The sequence below is a fragment of the Dioscorea cayenensis genome, chromosome 9 (genome assembly GCF_009730915.1).
Source record: "Dioscorea cayenensis subsp. rotundata cultivar TDr96_F1 chromosome 9, TDr96_F1_v2_PseudoChromosome.rev07_lg8_w22 25.fasta, whole genome shotgun sequence".
Classification (NCBI taxonomy): domain Eukaryota; kingdom Viridiplantae; phylum Streptophyta; class Magnoliopsida; order Dioscoreales; family Dioscoreaceae; genus Dioscorea; species Dioscorea cayenensis.
In genome coordinates, this window is record NC_052479.1 from 23,257,345 (window position 1) to 23,266,250 (window position 8,906).

Here is an 8,906-nt window from a genome sequence, read left to right on the forward strand (position 1 = left end):
ATGATATATTATCATTTGTAATTATTAGTTCTGGGACCCGAGTTCACATGGTTGAACGAGTCAATTACATTTTTAAATTTAAAATGATGCACATGGGTGAACCAGGCCCGATTTGTATGAAATATTAAAAGTTTAAAACTTAGGTAGTCAAAACCTAAACTTTAACATATATATATATATATATTTCATTTGAATTTGATTTTAATTTTAATTTATTTAATTTATATGTAATGTGATTTTGATTTTAAAAATAAGTTATGACTTTCTTTACTTGATATATTAGATGATTTGGTTTTAAAAAATAACTTATTCTTCAATCTACTATGGTTTTTTATTTTTATTTTATAAATTCCGGTTCAATTAGAGTCGAACCACTCTTGAATTTTACTATTGTGGTGCTCCTTCTATTTGGTAAACTCTTGGCCTTGTCACTGTTAGAAACCCCTCCAATTTACACTCATTTTCATGAGCAAACCACAATACAAAGTTAATTGTTCCTATGAGATATCTTAATACTCGCTTGCCTGCACCTGCATGGATTTTGAAGGGCCAAATCATATGTCTTGATAACAACCTAGTAGCAAAAGAAATGTATGGTCTACTGTGAGTTAAGTAAATCAATTAACCCACTAAACTCCTATATCTTCCCATTCTGTATCTCCCGAACCATCATCAGTGTGAAACTTTTCATTTGTGCACATTCTAGTTGAAGCAGTCTTACACAAGAGCATGTTAAACTTCCTTAACAGGTTTTGGGTATTTTTCTTTTAAGTAACAAACACTTCATCCTTGTCTTGCACTACCTCTAAGCCAGGAAGAATCTCAACAAGCCCAGGTCTATCATATCGAAATGTCTCTGCATTTCCAACTTAAATTCCACGATTAGATCTAGTGAAGAGCTTCATCACAGTATATCATCCACATAAATATAGGTTAAGATAATATCACCATTAGTTTTCAGTATACTTGTGAAGTCAGTATTCTATTTCACTTCTTTGGAAGCCCTACTGTGTAAAATATGCATCAATTTTGTTTTACCATGATTAGGAGCCTACTTTAACCCATATAAAGCATTATTGAGTCTGTGCACCTTCTCATGCTTCCCTTTTAATTCAAATCCCATGGGGTTCACCTTTTGATTTTATATGAAGATGGAATAAAGACCACCCATGCTAAGATGTTGAGTTTATCCTTTAGCCACAATTTTGGCCTTGAGCCTCTGAGCTTCACTATTAGCTTGATACTTGGTCTTGAGTATCCATTTCATACCAATAATTTTAATATCTTTTGGTCCGTCCACCAAGACACATGATAAGTGTTCGTGTGTTAAGAATGCGAAGTATTCTTTCCTTATGATGAGCATTACTTTTACCAGATTTTAGCGCTAATACATGTGTGTTTGTGTTCGTTTGTGCATGTAGGGTTGTGAAGCTATGTATGAAGGAAAGAAGCCAAAGTAGATCGTGAATGAACTATTTGGTGAAACCTTAGAAGGAACAAATACGAAGACACACGTATTCAAAGATATGTGAATGTGTGCCAACCTCCGTATATTCAAGTAATTACAATGATTTGGAGGGGTACGAAGGCAGTCATGTTTGCATATCCCAACTTGTGCAATGATAGAAATATCTTCACCAATGAGCCGTTTATTAAAGAAGCGATGCGATCTACGGCATGAACGTGTGCCCGTTTATGTTGCCTCGATAAAAAGTGGATTCGCGAGTGTGTTTGGCCAAGTACTGTAGAAAGTTATTGTAGCAAATCAATGTAGCAAATTATTATGGTAATTACTGTTTACAATCGACCGAAAATCAAAATTTCAGAGAATCCACACGGGCATGTGGAAATTCCACAGGCCCATGTGGAAATTCCACAGGGGTGTGTGGAACATCCACACGCCCGTGTGGATGCCCGATTCTAGCCTTATTTAAGTTGTGATTTAGCGCAATTTTGTTGATCATCTTTTATCCTTTCTCCTATCTTTTCTCCAACTTTTGGGAGGTCGGCGGCTAGGGTTTAGAAAGGCTTTGGCAAGGCCTTTGGAGTGGTTCTACGGCTTTGACACCCCATTTCTCTTGGAAGATAGTTATTGGTGGAGCTTTTGTAGGCACCAATTTGGCTAGGTGTTCCCTAGGCTTGATAAGGGGACCTTTGAAAAGAATGAGGCTACTCCGCAAGACCATTGACATGAATACTGAGGATGTTTTCCTATGGATTACATGTTTTTACTTTCGATTTCATTATTAATTGTATCTTGCTTCATGGAGAGCTAAACCCCTTAGTCGGTACTTGGACTTGTAAACCCTAGGATGTTATTATTTTATTAACCTTTTATTATGCTTTCCTTAATTTATGTCTTTAATTGATTTCCAATCTTGAATGCTTGTTGAATGATTTCTCCCTTAGAGTGACACTAGGATTGAGAGTCCATCTTGGTAGCCTTTGTGGATAAGTGACACACCATGAGGACTAGACAATGCTAGATTGGAGAGGGTCGAGAGTGTGAGTCGAGAGGTAGCGGAGCTTTCCTTTTCTCCTCTGATGTGATTTATCCTACCTCCATTTCCTAGAGTTCTTTGTGGTCACAATAGAGTGAAGTGCTAAAGGATGAACTCCGCTGGGGCTTAATTGTGCGACCGACAGAGTGAAGCATTGAAATAAACTTTAGTATCTGGGCCTTAATTGTGACTAGGTGTCTCTTGCCTGGACCAAAGGGTTAGATCTACACATAGGAATAGGTGTTATCGCTTGGAATCCCTAGAACTCCATGCAACTTTGCACAGTGTGAGGTGTTGAGACTTAGCGATTTCTCCACCGGGATATAGTGTAGAGTTAGTCATCGTTGACCTTAGGTTTGGGATCGTGTATTTTAGGATTTCTATGACTCATTAAGCATCAGTTAGGAGATGTAATAGTTGGTCTTGCACTTGAAGTAATAGTCATAGGGGGAGTAATGCCCGAGTACCCCACTTCTGATCGATTGCCTTTCCTCTCACTTATTTGTGGCTTTCTTTCTTATTTCTTTTATTTTGTCCACATTACATCTTATCAACACAATCAATGATTCATCTTCACTTGGTTAAGTAACAATCTTGGTATTTCTATTCCCTATTCCTTGTGGATATGATAACCACTCACCTGGGATTTATTACTTCGACAAACCCGTGCACTTGCAGGTCACACGCAAGGGGTGTGTCAAGCTTTTGGCAACATTGCTGGGGAATAGGCGTTTAGAGATACTTTGCACTTTGCAATCTTAGCTATTCATTCATTCATTCTATTTCACATCTCCTTATTTTATCATCGTTCTGATTTGTTTTCTTTCTTTTGGTGTAGCTCCAGGTTATGACCCGAGGGAACCCTTCAAATTTCATTGAAGGTGATCCTGAACCTGAACAAACACTCAGAAGAAAGGGTAAAAAACCTGTGCAAGAACCGTCCAATCAAGCTGAAATAAAAGTTGAAGGGTTAGACAATATGGCAGAGCAAAATGAACATCAGAGAACACTTTCCGATTATGCCAGACCCTGAGTTTTGGGCACATAATCTAGTATTGTGCGACCTTCGATTACAACTCTAAATTTTGAGCTAAAGTAGGTATTCGTCCAGATAATTCACCAGTCAGCTTAGTTCAATGGTTTGGCCGATGAGGATCCCAACAATCACATCGAAAACTTCTTAGAAGTTTATGATATGCTGAAGATCAACGGAGTTTCGGATGATGCTATTAGATTGAGGGCTTTCCCATTCTCTCTCAAAGGAAGAGCTAAGCAATGGCTTCATACTTTGCCAAAAGTATACATCACGACCTGAAATGAGATAGTCGAAACTTTCCTTGCAAGATACTTTCCTCCATGAAAATCGGCAAAGCTTCGTAATGAGATATCGTCGTTTGTTCAGATGGAGCTTGAATCCTTGTTTGAGATGTGGGAGCGATTCAAGGATCTCTTGCGGAAGTGTCAACAACACAGATTCCCCGAATGGATGCTCATTCAAACTTATTACAATGGGCTGAATTCAAGTACAAGACAACTTCTAGATGCCACCGTAGGAGGTACAATGGGGAGCAAGACCCTTGAAGAAGCTCGACAATTGGTTGAAAAAATGGCCATGAATAGCTACCAATGGAATGGTAGAGAAAAGAAAAAAGTGGCCGGACTCCATGAAATTGATGCGATTGCATCTTTGGCAGCCCAAGTAGAGGCATTGAGCAAGAAATTAGATACATTGACTTCACCAAGGGTGGCCGCTGTCATGAGTTGTGATGGTTGTGGGGGTTCACATATGCCATATGATTGTCCTATTTCAATTACTACTTCAGCCTCGACTGAACAAGTAGACATTGTGGGCAATCTGGGAAGAGTAGAAGGTAATCCTTATAGCAACACCTACAACCAAGGGTGGAGGAACCACCCCAATTTCTCATGGAGTAACCAAGGGAAGCAAAAGGCCACCGCATCACAGGGTTTCCAACAACAACAAGCCCCGAACATGGAGAACCGAGTTTCAGGCTTGGGAACCCGAATGACCAACTTAGAGAAAGCCGTGACCATGTATTGTTTTGTTGGATGCAATTTATCTCTTCATCCATCAGTTCTTGGCATTCACTGCTCTATACTGTGTCCTCATACATGATAAGATTGACACACCCCTTGCATGTGTGTACTGCAAGTGCACTGGTTGTCGAAGTAATAAAGTACTTAAATAGTGAGTAGTTGAATCCACAGGGAATAGACTCAAAGAACAAGCAGTATTGCAAATTAAGCTATAAAATTAACAAGTAATGGGATAAAATTATGATATTAAGAATTATAAGATGCAAGTAAATAAAGAAAATGCAAGTGGAAAGAAGATTAATCAATGAAAGATTAGGATACCCGAACAATGCTCAAACTAGGTTGTTCTTGTTTCAAGTGCATGACTAAAACTAAACTTCCTTTACTAAGTTTTAAAGAGTTGGGGAAAATCAGAAAGTACACGGTTCCTCTTCTAAGGTCAACCATGATTAGACCTAAACACATGTTCCGGTGAAAAGGAAACTCTCAACACCTCACACCGTGCAGGATTGCTTGGGGTTCTAGGGACTCCAAGTGATAAACCCTATTCCTAAAGATAGATCCAACCCCTTGGACCTTGATAAGTGTCTAATTGTACATATTTTAGTGCATGTATTTTATACACTAAGCATGTATTTTATAGGAATTGATGCCGTTTAATGCTTAATAAAGTATTATTTGCGTTGTAGGGCATGGAGGAGTCATGGAGAACACAAAGATATGATTAGGGTAAAAAAGAGAAGAAAATTAGGTCTTACAGTACTGTAGCTAGAGTACTGTAGCAGATATATTGTAGCATATTTACTGTACAGATATACTATAGCAAAATCGATGTTGCAGTTATTGTACCACCTAGAGAATTTTGGCGATAGAAATTGTTCTAAGCCATACGGCCTTAATGTAGCCTGGTATTGACCCCGGTATGGCTCGTGTTTTGATGATTTTAAACTCCATTTGACATCCATATGGGTCCTATACTGCCCGTATACGCTGGGAGTATAAAAACATTTTTCTATGGCATCAATGGGGACTTTTTGTGCAGCCACCATTTGGAGAAGAAAAGGCAGAACGAAGACATCTTTGAGAAGCGACATTTTGAGGCTAGAGAAAGAGGCAAGAGTATCATCATCAAAGGGGAAGATCTACCACTAAGGAAGGAAGGATCAAGGATTGTGGAGTGTCCTTCTACTAGGGCAAGCATCATCCGACACTTCTTCGGCGGGGGAAGCATCATTCGGCCAGATCTCCATCTCCTTCTTCATCATTTCATCTAGGGAGTGTCATCTATTAACTCATTCCATATTTTCCTTGACTTTGTTGTTATCATTTGGATGATGGCACACTAGACCCCTAAGGCCACCGGGTGTTAGGGAACCCTTGGGGGGAGGGGGGGTTATCATTTATTTTGGATGTTTTACACTTAATTAAAATTCTTGGGTTGATTTATGATTTAGTTCAGTGTTCTACATGCCAAGAACTTCTTAATGGAGAGATCTGTAGTTCTTTATTGAGTTATACACGTAGATGTGACCTACTCGCGTGTATTAGATTTTTAATGAACTATTAGGGGTTTATTCGTATCGGCATGTCGAGAAATTGGATGTCGGTAGCCCCTCTGAATTTTAAGGGTAGACTTAGGGTAAGTTTATCCTTATTTCGGGATCTCCTTATACTTAATGCAATTGTAGGGATGTTGGTTAGAGAGAAATTTCTATCAGCATTCATACGAGGTATTAATTGGCGATCATGTACACTTATGGAGAGCCAATCAGACCTGATGAAGGATCCCTAATCATAACTAAGATTTGGTGGAAGGAACCACTCGACGCATCACTTTGTTGCGCCTGCACAACCAAGCCTTAGCGGAGAAAGCCTATCAACACCTAACTCAGTTTAGATTGCAAAGGGCTCTTGAAATGTGGACATAGGATAAATCATGCTAGAAGGGAAAGGGGACATTCTGCTACCTCTCAACTCTGTCTCTCAACCCTCTTCAATCTTACCAAATCTAATCCTAATTAAGTGTCACTCATTCAAAAGGTTGATTGTATAGATTCTGACAGTGTCACTCTAAGGAAAAATCAAGTAACAAGCAAGCAAGATTGAAACTCTATGAGAAAATCTATTAAGAAGCAAAGTAATAGTTAATGAAACAAAGAAACAAAACCTAGAGTTTACATGTCCAAGTACCCAAAAAGGTTTAGCTCTCCATGGAGCTATACATCCTCAATGATAAAATCGAATGATAATACAAATATTTCATAGAGAAAGCCCCTCTGTTTGTGCAATGATGATCTCCAAGGCCAGCCCTTCCTCGTCCAAGGTCTCCTCCGTCAAGCGTAGGGCACACTCCGGTGAAGTAAGGTCATCGGTAACTTCCCTAATAGGCTCTCTTCCGAAGGTGATCGATGTCGATGGCCGGATTGCTATCCCAAATCCTTGCAAAAACCCCTATTCAAATGTATTCACAACACTCTCTCGAAAGTAGAAAAGAAGTCCCTCAAAAACCCCTTCACCTCAAATATTTATAGGCTGAAATTGGGAATTCACATTGGCGCTAATACAACCACATGCCCATGTGGATTTTTAACACAGGATCCTCACACAACCTTGTAAATTCACCACACGATCGTGTGAAATAATTATGATCTCACACTTAGCTTAATCCTACTACAGGCTTCGATTCTCTATTCACTGAGGCCACCACGGCTGGCAAACACCCTTGTGGTAGACTGTGTAATCTTTCTAACCTTCAAAACCATTAGAGAAACTCTCAAAATTCATGAACAAGCTTGGTCATGAGTGCGTGACTGCCCTTGGTGCCCTTCCAACTCTTGTTGGACTTGGAAAATCATTGGAAGTCGCCACACACCTCCATGAATCAATCTATCCTCACAAGCGGACTCCAAATAGGTGCTCCATACTATTTTTTTGCTTCTTTTCTTCCTTAAGATGCTCTTACAACCCTGTGCACATAGAAGAACACAAATACATAATATTGAGCCATGAAACCTGACAAAAACAATGCTAATTGTATGTAAAACATAGTCAACTATACGCATACACAAGCACTCATCAAACTCCCCCACACTTAAGATTTTTCTTGTCCTCAAGCAAAAATTACTCATGAAAGCATTTGAGAGGAAAATTTAAAGTGCTCGGCCTTAGGTTCACCAAGAGTATGCAAGAGAAACATTTTAAACGCAAGGAACATTTTGAATACAATATATGGTAATCATTGCTCTATCTAAAAACTCAAATAAAAAAGGATGAAAATCTGACATGTGTATGTGTGTGTAAACTTACTCAAGTCAACTCAATGTCTACTCTCTGAAGTTCTTAAGACAAGTGACTTATTTATAACCAAAAGAAAAGGCAGTAGCTGTGCACATCCTCTAAGGTAGCCTTTTCCTAGGCGGCCGCCAAGGTGACTTTCTCATTTTCGAGGTGATACCTCTTTCTACTAGGGGTAGTTTCTTTTACTCATCCTATTACAGTCCTTTAAACATATAAATTGGAGTTTCTACAGGTTTAATGAGTAAGTATTGCAATAAAGAGATAATCGGACAAAAATTCCTCACAAATTTAAGTAAAACTAGAGCATGATAACAGTGTTTAAAAAAGATTTCCTAAACTTAAGAATCCAACCCTTGCAACTAAGGTGAACCTAGTATTGCAATAAATTGGAGTTTCTACAGATTTAATGAGTAAGTATTGCTATAAAGAGATAGTCGGACAAAAATTCATCACAAATTTAAGTAAAACTAGAGCATGATAGCAGTGTTTAAAAAAGATTTCCTAAACTTAAGAATCCAACCCTTGCAACTAATGTGAACCACAATTAGCCACATGAGCATTAACATGAAAAGCATGAGTGTAATACATGTGTAATGTGAACTCCCCCCACACTTGAGATGTACATTACTCTTAACATGACCAAATTGTGTGTGTGTGTGTGTACCGCAAGTGCACGGGTGTCAAAGTAATAAAATACACCGGTGAGTGTGTATTCCATAGGAAATAGAAGCATTAGTAATATCCAATTCTTAGTTATCTAAATAAAATCAATGGTTATGATGAAGTGAACTAATTGCAAGAATATTAATAAGCAAGCAAAGGAAGGATTGAAAGTAAGGAAGATCTCAATCAATAAAGATGAGGTACCTGGGCAATGCTCCCCCTAGGATCTAAATTGAGGCTCAAGACTTGCTAAATGCTTCTAAACCGAGTTTAATGAGTCGAGGTAATGCAAGAACAACCGGCACTTGCATCCAAGCCACTAGTACTAGTCCCCTACAAGGTCCCGGTGGAGAAATCGCTCAATCTCAAAACCTCACATCCCATATG

General features: G+C 38.8%; 1 non-coding gene across 1 annotated transcript; it reads right to left on the bottom strand.

Annotated features, from left to right (window-relative positions):
• Positions 1-3,870: 3,870 nt before the first annotated feature.
• LOC120269689 lies at positions 3,871-3,977 on the bottom strand. The gene has a single exon (XR_005539331.1). It is a non-coding gene; the product is annotated as a small nucleolar RNA R71 (small nucleolar RNA).
• Positions 3,978-8,906: the final 4,929 nt, after the last annotated feature.